Source organism: Rhinoderma darwinii, chromosome 2, assembly GCF_050947455.1.
Source record: "Rhinoderma darwinii isolate aRhiDar2 chromosome 2, aRhiDar2.hap1, whole genome shotgun sequence".
Taxonomy (NCBI): Eukaryota; Metazoa; Chordata; class Amphibia; order Anura; family Rhinodermatidae; genus Rhinoderma; species Rhinoderma darwinii.
In genome coordinates, this window is record NC_134688.1 from 478,456,838 (window position 1) to 478,469,754 (window position 12,917).

Here is a 12,917-nt window from a genome sequence, read left to right on the forward strand (position 1 = left end):
GTCGGTACGATTACGGCGATACCCCATATGTTTCGTTTTTTATGTTTTACGACTTCTGTACAATAAAATCACTTTTTTACTAAAATATTTGTTTTTGCATCGTCGCTTTACAAGAGCCGCCATTTTTTTATTTTTCCGTCAATGTGGTGATTTTTTGGGCTTATTTTTTGCGGGACGAGACGTAGTTTTGATTGGTGCTGTTCTTGGGTACCTGGGACTTATTGATTAACTTTTATTATGACTTATTTTGGGGGCAATGGAAAAAAATAGCAATTTCGCCATTGTTTTTTGTGTTTTTTTTTGTTTTCACCTTTGCGGTTTAAATTACATATTCAATTTATTGGAGAAAAAAGAGGAAACCTCCAGCTCACCTTGTATGTAGTTTTGTACCGTTGACCGCTCACGGATCCTCGTGTCGGCACACGATTGGTAGACAGCAAAGAAGAAAATTGGGTCCAGCGCTGGTATGGATAAAATAGAAACTTTTTCCAAGTTCTATTGAGTCATAGTTAAAAAGGATCAATAGAATGATATCCTGGGGTGCAAGGAGAGGGTTCAACCCCATGGGGAGCCCACGCGTTTCAGACGCCTCCTGCGTCCTTAGTCATGGCTTATGCTGATTGACTGACATGCCTTTCTGGATTTTATATCCGATATAACACGTGTAATCCCCTGGAACGCAAACAGGAAATGAAGTCCGATGTGAGCTGTGCTGTGAACGTGTGATGCGTCCTGATATAGTTGGTAAGTAAAATGATATTATTTTGTGTGACAGCGATTGTCAGGTCATTTTGAATGACAGAATTGTGTTTTTTAACCCGTTAGTGACCAGCCCATCGTGTTTCTACGTCGGTCACTAACGGGCCTTATTCCGATGCAATAGACTTTTTACGTCGCGGCATCGGAATAAGTAAACAGCAGGGAGCTGTCAAATCTCCCTGCTCTTGGCTGCTAGACGTAGCTGAGGGCTGGGGGCGTCCCTGCTCTGCCGGGTGAGATCGATATTAGTATCGAACTCACCCGTTTAACCCCTCAGATGCGGTGCTCAATAGCGAGCACCGCATCTGAGTGGTTTTGGAGAGAGGGAGGGAGCTCCCTCTCTCTCCCACCGACACCCGGCGATAAGATCGCCGAGTGTCTGTGTCTCTAATGGCAGCCGGGGGCCTAATAAAGGCCCCCAGGTCTGCCTGGAGTGAATGGCTGCTAGATCATGCCGCAGGCATGACCTAGCAGATGCCTGTCCGTGTTAAACGGACAGGCAGTAATACACTGCAATACAAAAGTATTGCAATGTATTATAATAGCGATTGCAGAATCGCATATTATAGTCCCCTAGTGGGACTAGTAAAAAAGTGAAAAAAAAGTTTAATAAAGTTAATTAAAAAAAAATGTGAAAAAAATAAGAAAAACCCACTTTTTCCCCTTACACAATGCTTTACTATTAAAAAAACAAAATAAAGTAAAAAAGTTACACATATTTGGTATCGCCGCGTCCGTAACGACCCCGACCATAAAGCTATTACATTATTTAACCCGCACGGTGAACGCCGTAAAAAATTAAATAAAAAACTCTTCTGTGAATCCTGACTTTAAAAAAATGTGATCAAAAAGTCGCATCTACTCCAAAATGGTACCAATAAAAACTACAAGTCGTCCCGCAAAAAAAAGCCCTCATACAACTGCATCGGCGAAAAAATAAAAACGTTACGGCTCTTCAAATATGGAGACACAAAAACAAATAATTTTGAAAAAAAAGCGTTTTTACTGTGTAAAAGTAGTAAAACATACAAAAACGATACAAATTTGGTATCGTTGCAATCATAACAACCCGCTGAATAAAGTTATTGTGTTATATATACCACATGGTAAACGGCGTAGATTTAGGGTGCAAAAAAGAGTGGCGAAATGTCAGATTTTTTTCTATTCCCCCCAAAAAAAAGTTAATAAAAGTTAATCAATAAATAATATGTCCCCCAAAACGGTGCTATTAAAAAATACAACTTGTCCCGCAAAAAACAAGACCTTATACAGCTATGTCCACGCAAAAATAAAAGAGTTATAGCTCTTGGAATGAGACGATGAAAAAACGTAAAAAATAGCCTGGTCATTAAGGGGTTAATATATTTGGAAAAGAGTAAATATTATTGTTATTTTTCGACGGACCATTTTACACGTGCCGCAGATATACTCTCGTCATTCTAGTTATGCTGGATGTTGCGGTGAATTAGGCAGTCAGTATTGCGTTTTGGGGTTGAGGCCTAGTAAAAGTAAAGAGTGCAAGAAAGGAAAGATAGATGGCTAAAAGACTTATACATGTCAAAAAACATATAGTATGTGTAAAGGATCTGCCAGGCACAGCTTCTGTATCCACGCCCATAGGTAATCAGTCTGCACCTGCTTCTATGTCTGTGAGACTGACTCCATCTTCCACCACTCAGGATGGCAGGCTTAGGAGTGGGAGAGCCTATCGCAGCCTGGCCAGACTCAGCTAGCTCCCGCCCTCTGTCTATTTATACCTGCCTTTCCTGTTCCTCCTTTGCTTGTGATTCTTCTCTGTTGGTTTCCTGGCCCTGCTGCAGCTTCTTGTACTATTGTCCTTGCTTCATACTGACCCTGGCTTACTGACTACTCTCCTGCTCTGCGTTTGGTACCTCGTACACTCCTGGTTTGACTCGGCTCGTTCACTACTCTTGTTGCTCACGGTGTTGCCGTGGGCAACTGCCCCATTTCCCTTGCTTCTGTGTACCCTTGTCTGTTTGTCTGTCGTGCACTTACTGAGCGTAGGGACCGCCGACCAGTTGTACCCCGTCGCCTAGGACGGGTCGTTGCAAGTAGGCAGGGACAGAGTGGCGGGTAGATTAGGGCTCACTTGTCCGTTTCCCTACCCCCATCATTACAGTATACATGTCATCTTGGTTTAAAATTGGTGATAAAGCGTGGAGAGACAATTTCTGTGGATATAAACATTGATGATACTATTTGTATGAGGATGTCCTAGAATTTCCTATGACAGGAGAAAGAAAACGATATTGTATGTATGTCTTTTTGGCTGCATATGTTAGTACGCTGGGAAGAATGTTTGTCATATTTTATTCGTTATTTTGATACCGTAAAAAAGGGGGGGGAAGAGTGAAAACAAGAAGACTTTTGACACAAAATGTCTGGTAACATTTGCGATTTGTATGATGTGTTTATTGCGGCAAATATGTTTGAACTATTTCATTATATAGATGAGAAGGAGGAGAACCGACAGTTAATGTATTTAATACTGGAACATCAGTTCCTTTTTTAAGTTGAGACCATCGGGGACTCGAGTTTTGAGTCTGTAGATCCAGTACGCTTCTCGTAGATGGATCTTGTGTTTTGCATTTTTTTCTATGGCATAACATTTTTGTCTTTTTACGGTTCTGTTGTGGTGATGAATGAAATGTTTGGCCGCGTTTGAGATGTTACTAATATTGGGGTTTCTGATATAACTCAGATGTTCTAATATTCCGGTCTTAAGTTTTCGACTAGTACACCCCACATATTTTAGATAACATTCTGTGCATTCAATTATGTCGATGACGGATTCGGTGTTACAGTTTATATAGTTTTGTATTGTAAATGTATCGGAATTGGTTGAGTTAGAAAAAGTTTTTGTGGGATAGGCGTAGGAACAGACTTTGCATGGGTGTTGTCCGCATTTGAAGAAACCTTTTGTTTTCTAACCAGGTAGTTTTGATTTCATTTGAGGTGAAGAAGGACGGAGAAAGGAGACTACCGAGTGAGGGTGCCTTCCGGGCCACTACTCTGCACCCCCCCCTTAAGAATGGATCGTAAACTATCATCTTCCATTAGGATGGGTAAGTATTTATTTACAATTTGTTTGATTTCAGAAAATTGGTTACTTTGTTGTAGAACCAAAGTGGGTTGGTTGGGATCAGATTTATTCACCTTGTTCGATTTTTTGAGTAAATTAGCTCCGGATGTCTTAGCAGTGATGTTATTTGCTCTGTTGAGTGACCGATTAGGGTATCCTCTATTTTGGAGCCTTGTTTGTATTTGTTTTTGCTCTATGGTGTATTGGTTATGTGAGTTACAGTTTCTTTTGGCTCGGTACATTTCCCCGATGGGGATGGACATGATGTAGTATAGTATTTACAGTTTTGGGTTTACGATGTGTTTTCGTTTCTATGATTGTCCCTTCTATTCCTTTCAATTCTAAGTCAAGGAATATGATATTAGTTCTATCAAAACTGTATGTAAATTTGAGACGATATGGATTATGATTCAAGAATTCTGCAAATGTGGGGATGGTCGAGATGTCTCCACTCCATATAAGTAAGAGGTCATCGATATATCTCCCGTACCATTCTATGTCATCTCCGAAGGGATTGTTGGTGGAGAAAATAAAAGATTCCTCCCACCATGCCATGACTAGATTTGCTATCGAGGGGGAGAATTTGGCTCCCATCGAGACACTTTTCAACTGCAAGTAGAATTTTCCATCAAACTGAAAGTGATTGTGTGTCATTAGGAACATGAGTACGTCCAAGATGTATCAAAATAACTAATAAAATATGACAAACATTCTTCCCAGCGTACTAACATATGCAGCCAAAAAGAAATACATTCAATATCGTTTTCTTTCTCCTGTCATAGGAAATTCTAGGACATCCTCATACAAATAGTATCATCAATGTTTATATCCACAGAAATAGTTTCTCCATGCTTTATCACCAATTTTAAACCAAGATGACATGTATACTATATGTTTTTTGACATGTATAAGTCTTTTAGCCATCTATCTTTCCTTTCTTGCACTCTTTACTTTTACTAGGCCTCAACCCAAAACGCAATACTGACTGCCTAATTCACCGCAACATCCAGCATAACTAGAATGACGAGAGTATTTCTGCGGCACGTCTGAAACGCGTGGGCTCCCCATGGGGTTGAACCCTCTCCTTGCACGCCAGGATATCATTCTATTGATCCTTTTTAACTATGACTCAATAAAACTTGGAAAAAGTTTCTATTTTATCCATACCAGCGCTGGACCCAATTTTCTTCTTTGCCATATTTAATTTATTGTTTGGGTCGATACCTTATATGTGTATTTATGGAAAAAATAGTTTTATTTATTTTTTTATTGTCATTTTTATTAATAATTTTTATTTGACATTTGTTACTTGTTTTAATAGTCCCACTCGGGGACTTCACTGTGATCTTCAGATGCCATGACACCCCATCGGAGTCCCGCGATTGCATTTGCGGGCCACCGATGGGTAACAGAGGGCGCTCCCTCCCTCTATAAACAAGTTAAATGCCGCGGTCGCTATTGACTGCGCCATTTAACGTGTTAAACGGCCGCGATCGAAGTAAACTTTGATCGCTACCGTTGGAGCAGAAGTCCGAGCACCCTATCCAGCCTGCACGGGACACCCGAGCAGGGCTTAGACTGGGCCGCCGTGAAAAGGCGTATTGGTGGTCACTAAGAGGTTCATTGAATGTTTTTCCTGGGATTTTAGGTTCTGATTTTAGTAATGCATAAATTCACAGCATATTTAACCCATTGGCAGCTTTGGCCGTAATGACGCGGGGATATTTTTTGTTTTTTCCTCCCAGAGAGTCATAACTTTTTTCATTTTCTGTCGGTGTTTTTTGCTGGGCGAGTTGAATTTTTCACTGGTGTTTTGGGATGCATGTAATGAGTTGTAGAACTTCAATCATTTTTAACAGTGGGAAAAAAACATATACTGTCCTTCCATAAACTATACTGTCCTTCCATATACTGCCTTCTCATATATTACACTGTACTACCATAGACTGTATATCTGCAGTCATGGGTGTTCTTGCACCTGCATACATTTTGTATCATTTAGTTGGAATGTGCTGTTCAACTTTTTGTTGTGTTTATGTGATCCATATATGTGGGGTTAGTGACTGCCTCCACTTGTTGTTCTTGCACTCCTCCCATTCTGCCCTGGGTGATTTTAATCAGTTCAATGCTGGATCCTACCATCCCCAGGTATATATGTAGGCTTAGTCCCAGTTCTGGGTGTATGTGCAGCGTAGGTTCCCACCTTACAGAGGTCGCCTTGTCGTGGCAGGTGGGCTAACACTTTTTGATCAAAATGTGCACTAAGAACCTCCCTATTTGTAAGTAGATTTAGCTTTAGTGCATATTTATTTATATTTAGTGGTTTAGGTGGCATTAGTGTCGCAGGGTGCTGTCACCATTCTATGTTTGCTGTATATCTGCAGTCATGGGTGTTCTTGCACCTGCATACATTTTGTATCATTTAGTTGGAATGTGCTGTTCAACTTTTTGTTGTGTTTATGTGATCCATATATGTGGGGTTAGTGACTGCCTCCACTTGTTGTTCTTGCACTCCTCCCATTCTGCCCTGGGTGATTTTAATCAGTTCAATGCTGGATCCTACCATCCCCAGGTATATATGTAGGCTTAGTCCCAGTTCTGGGTGTATGTGCAGCGTAGGTTCCCACCTTACAGAGGTCGCCTTGTCGTGGCAGGTGGGCTAACACTTTTTGATCAAAATGTGCACTAAGAACCTCCCTATTTGTAAGTAGATTTAGCTTTAGTGCATATTTATTTATATTTAGTGGTTTAGGTGGCATTAGTGTCGCAGGGTGCTGTCACCATTCTATGTTTGCTGTATATCTGCAGTCATGGGTGTTCTTGCACCTGCATACATTTTGTATCATTTAGTTGGAATGTGCTGTTCAACTTTTTGTTGTGTTTATGTGATCCATATATGTGGGGTTAGTGACTGCCTCCACTTGTTGTTCTTGCACTCCTCCCATTCTGCCCTGGGTGATTTTAATCAGTTCAATGCTGGATCCTACCATCCCCAGGTATATATGTAGGCTTAGTCCCAGTTCTGGGTGTATGTGCAGCGTAGGTTCCCACCTTACAGAGGTCGCCTTGTCGTGGCAGGTGGGCTAACACTTTTTGATCAAAATGTGCACTAAGAACCTCCCTATTTGTAAGTAGATTTAGCTTTAGTGCATATTTATTTATATTTAGTGGTTTAGGTGGCATTAGTGTCGCAGGGTGCTGTCACCATTCTATGTTTGCTGTACTACCATAGACTATACTGTACTTCCAAATACTATACTGAGGGGTGGCCGTGCATGTGCGAACATTTCTCTGCTGTAAACAGCGGACATGGGACATTGATTGTAATGTGTCTGTATATGTTTGGATGACTATTTATATATGTTTACTTAAAGGCATTGTGTTGCCAGAAAAACATGTGTTTTTTTTTTTAATTAAACATTTAGTGTGTGGGTGATTAAACATTGTTCAAATTTTTTTTATTTTTTTCACGAGTCAGGAAATATTATAAATTAATTCTAATTTATAATATTTCCCATTGCTGGTCACTAGATGGAGCTATTCCCAAAATTGCAAAAGTGAGCTCTCAGCATCCCCCCCTCCTTTATCCTGGCTAGTGCCGGGATAAACGAGGGGTTTGAACGGTCTAACCTCCTACACTGTGTGTCGCCATTTTTTGAGCTAACACACAGTGTAGTAGGTTTACATACAGTAGTAAACGTACACAAACACGAACATACATAGAAATCTCTTACCTGCTCCTGCCGCCGCGGCTCCCTCCGGCCCGTCCGCTCCGTCTGCTGCCGCTGGTCCAAGTGCACAAGTCCGGAAGCCGCGACCGGAAGTAGTAATCTTACTGTCCGGCCGCGACTTCCGGTCCACAGGAAAATGGCGCCGGACGGCGCGCATTTCAAATTGGACTGTGTGGGAGCGGCGCATGCGCAGTTCCCACACAGACAGCGTACATGTTAGTGGATGGAACGGGCCCCATTCGCAGTCCCTATGGGACTGTGGCTGCCGTATTCCATGTCTGTATGCGTCGTTAATCGACACATACAGAAATGGAAAAAAAAATGGCAGCCCCCATAGGGAAGAAAAAGTGTAAAAATAAGAAAAAGTAAAACACAAACACACAAATAAATATAAACGTTTTTAATAAAGCACTAACATCTTTAACATATTAAAAAAAAAATTGTGATGACACTGTTCCTTTAACAATCCAGCACATCAGAATTCTTGAGGACCTTTATAAATCTGGAGGAGCTGTATATATCTGTATGTAGTGAGGTCCCTCTACTGGTGGCTGCAGGTAGCAGAATCTTATAATGTAACTTTATGGGAGCTGTATATATCTGTATGTAGTGAGCTCCCTCTACTGGTGGCTGCAGGTAGCAGAATCTTATAATGTAACTTTATGGGAGCTGTATATATCTGTATGTAGTGAGCTCCCTCTAGTGGTGGCTAAAGGCAGCAGAATCTTATAATGTAACTCTATGGGAGCTGTATATATCTGTATATAGTGAGCTCCCTCTAGTGGTGGCTAAAGGCAGCAGAATCTTATAATGTAAGTCTATGGGGAGCTGTATATATCTGTATGTAGTGAGCTCCCTCTAGTGGTAGCAGCAGGTAGCAGAATCTTATAATGTAACTCTATGAGAGCTGTATATATCTGTATGTACTGAGCTCCCTCTAGTGGTAGCTGTAGGCAGCAGAATCTTATAATGTAACTCTATGGGAGCTGTATATACAGTGAAGGAAATAAGTATTTGATCCCTTGCTGATTTTGTAAGTTTGCCCACTGTCAAAGACATGAACAGTCTAGAATTTTTAGGCTAGGTTAATTTTACCAGTGAGAGATTGATTATATTTTTTAAAAAAACAGAAAATCACATTGTCAAAATTATATATATGTATTTGCATTGTGCACAGAGAAATAAGTATTTGATCCCTTTGGCAAACAAGACTTAATACTTGGTGGCAAAACCCTTGTTGGCAAGCACAGCAGTCAGACGTTTTTTGTAGTTGATGATGAGGTTTGCACACATGTTAGATGGAATTTTGGCCCAGTCCTCTTTGCAGATCTTCTGTAAATCATTAAGATTTCGAGGCTGTCGCTTGGCAACTCGGATCTTCAGCTCCCTCCATAAGTTTTCGATGGGATTAAGGTCTGGAGACTGGCTAGGCCACTCCATGACCTTAATGTGCTTCTTTTTGAGCCACTCCTTTGTTGCCTTGGCTGTATGTTTCGGGTCATTGTCGTGCTGGAAGACCCAGCCACGAGCCATTTTTAATGTCCTGGTGGAGGGAAGGAGGTTGTCACTCAGGATTTGACGGTACATTGCTCCATCCATTCTCCCATTGATGCGGTGAAGTAGTCCTGTGCCCTTAGCAGAGAAACACCCCCAAAACATAATGTTTCCACCTCCATGCTTGACAGTGGGGACGGTGTTCTTTGGGTCATAGGCAGCATTTCTCTTCCTCCAAACACGGCGAGTTGAGTTAATTCCAAAGAGCTCAATTTTTGTCTCATCTGACCACAGCACCTTCTCCCAATCACTCTCAGAATCATCCAGATGTTCATTTGCAAACTTCAGACGGGCCTGTACATGTGCCTTCTTGAGCAGGGGGACCTTGCGGGCACTGCAGGATTTTAATCCATTACGGCGTAATGTGTTACCAATGGTTTTCTTGGTGACTGTGGTCCCAGCTGCCTTGAGATCATTAACAAGTTCCCCCGTGTAGTTTTCGGCTGAGCTCTCACCTTCCTCAGGATCAAGGATACCCCACGAGGTGAGATTTTGCATGGAGCCCCAGATCGATGTCGATTGACAGTCATTTTGTATGTCTTCCATTTTCTTACTATTGCACCAACAGTTGTCTCCTTCTCACCCAGCGTCTTACTTATGGTTTTGTAGCCCATTCCAGCCTTGTGCCGGTCTATGATCTTGTCCCTGACATCCTTAGAAAGCTCTTTGGTCTTGCCCATGTTGTAGAGGTTAGAGTCAGACTGATTCATTGAGTCTGTGGACAGGAGTCTTTTATACAGGTGACCATGTAAGAGCTGTCTATAATGCAGGCACCAAGTTGATTTGGAGCGTGTAACTGGTCTGGAGGAGGCTGAACTCTTAATGGTTGGTAGGGGGTCACATACTTATTTCTCTGTGCACAATGCAAATAAATATATATCATTTTGACACTGTGATTTTCAGTTTTTTTTTATATAATCGATCTCTCACTGGTAAAATTAACCTAGTCTAAAAATTCTAGACTGTTCATGTCTTTGACAGTGGGCAAACTTACAAAATCAGCAAGGGATCAAATACTTATTTCCTTCACTGTATATACAGCTCCCATAGAGTTACATTATAAGATTCTGCTTCCTACAGCTACCACTAGAGGGAGCTCACTACATACAGATATATACAGCTCCTATAGAGTTACATTATAAGATTCTGCTGCCTTTAGCCACCACTAGAGGGAGCTCACTACATACAGATATATACAGCTCCCATAAAGTTACATTATAAGATTCTGCTACCTGTAGCCACCACTAGAGGGAGCTCACTACATACAGATATATACAGCTCCCATAAAGTTACATTATAAGATTCTGCTACCTGCAGCCACCAGTAGAGGGACCTACTGGGTGTTTCTATTCTCTTACTGATTGGACAGTGTCAGTCTGTGTAGGGACACACCCCCAATTTGTAACACCCAGTTGTCAATTTATTAAGACATTTCTAGGAGGAATAACAGGGGAACGACACAACGCAGAGTTCTAAGAAAAAATGTTCCAGAATAGTTATTTCATGAAGAATACAAGTATAAACTAAACCAGACAAGTCAGGAGAAGAGGTCCTCTGTAACACTGTGACTATCTGAGGGTATGCAGAAGGAGCATTCAGTGCTGGGCCCCCCTAACAATGGGCCCCAGAGCAGCGACGTGACCTTTCTATAGTAGAACATTGTCGGACTGCCCAACGGGAATCATAACGATCCACAATCACCCGGGAGCTGGGAGACACTGGTTGGTGCTGTCTTCAATTCCCCTGTGGAAATAGTTGCAAAAGCAAATCTAGAACAACCGCCCTTCAATTTCTCGATAACGTGTAGGTAGCGGAGAAAATGTTTTTGACACAAAACCACTTCCTCTCTTATCTGTGTAGAGATTGTGATAGTGTGAGCGTCCTCTGTACTGTGCTCCGTGTCACCGAGCAATGCGGCAGCATGCCACCCGCGCCTGCCCTCCGGATAAGCACGCTCCTGTGTATTCTGCTAGTCACAGGTAAGGAGACTGTCAGCAATGCTGTGCTCCCCACGGACCGAGTTGCCAAACTTTAATTCCACAGAATGTTTGTACCGTTTAGCTGGTGCAGATGTAGCAGGGCTGGATTTATCATTTCCCTCTGCATAGTTTGTGCACTTTGATAACTAACGTAGCAAATTTAACAAAGTAGGTTTAACTTGAACGTAACGTATCATGATATCCCCATGACTTGTGCGCAATGACAAACACAGCTCTACTTCATCGGCATTGTGTTGCACGATATGGAACTTTTTTTTTTGTGACATTCCAACTGAATTGTTTGTTTGTTTGTTTGTTTGTTTGTTTGTTTGTTTGTTTGTAGAATTTTACATTTTTATTACTTGATAGAATATAAACATAAACTACAATAATGTCTAACCTAAAAAAAATGAAAAGAGAAAGAAAATCTTAACACACGCTCATAGTACAAATTGATATTAATTCAGATCCTCTTCCCCCTGGATCCACTTATTAAAATGACGCTTCTTCCAAAAATCGTGAATTATTAAATTTTTCCAGAAAATTTTATATTTTTTTATTATCAACTCAAACATGTATTTATGATTACTAGAAATAAAAACAGGACAAAACTCGCTTCTCAGTAACAGATGAGACCCCCGTTATATTGATAACGACCCCCAATAGAGTAAAGGGTGTTACGTCTACTTTATATCAAGCTCTATTGGATTCTGAATCGAATTCTCTTCACTTTCATTGGTCATATTTCTTATCAGAAAAAAATCGAATTCTATTCCTAATTTTTTTTTTATCATAATAACCAAATGATTTGATTATACATGGGAAATATCTAACTCCTGAATTAAAAAAAAAAAAAAAGAGGTAGAACACCTTCCGATGAGTGCCCGGCGGCTAGCTTCATATGACATGACATTTATTACAATTTTAGAGGAACTTTTTGAACTCGATAGGGTCTATTTTTAAGGTTGAAATTCCCCTAGATTCTAGAATTTGTCCACATGACCAATCTCTGCTTCCACATCGATGTATTTATAACTCGGCAACAATGAAAATTATTTTTGTGGCAAAATTTTTTTTACATAATTGTGGATGTTAAAGGTCCCCCCGATCTGTTTTGCAATGTGGAAAGCTCAGTAGGCGATTACTTATGGCTTAAAAAAAGGCAAAGATGATCGATTTTTTTGCTTCATGGAAACCTTGCGTTGATAAGTTTGAGTCCTAATTAAAAGTGTTGATAGAAGTTTGGGATAAAGGATGAGTAATGAGTCCCCTCTGTAAAAAGAGAAAAAAAAAAATAAAAAAATAGGGGAAAAATAAATTCAAAAATTAAAAAATATTTTTTTGTAAAATTGTTTGTTTTTGTTTGTTTTGGTTTTTATTGCGTTGCTCCTCGTTGCTCACGGGACCGGGGGGAGAAGGGAGGAAGAGGTGGCAGTGAGTATAGGAGCGTGAATGGGGGGGCCGGAGTGAATGATGGCGACTTTCTGTTCTACGCTTAAATACTTTTCCCTTTCCTAAATGGCGAGGGAGGTGACGGGCGTGCCCTGTGGAGGATGCCCGTCTACACTTATGTAGTGTGTATCTATTCCATAGGTACATAGTCTCCCAAATGAACTTATATTAGGTCTGAAACTAACAACGTCCAATTTATGAGAAAGGAGATAAAAGAAGGGGAAGGAGAAGAAAAAAAAAAAATGAAAAATAAATTTAAAAAAAGTCACATAGAGATGTGGGGTTCCATTATCCTGTCACTCTGAGTTTTACATAGGCGATAGTGTCTTCTTTCACACT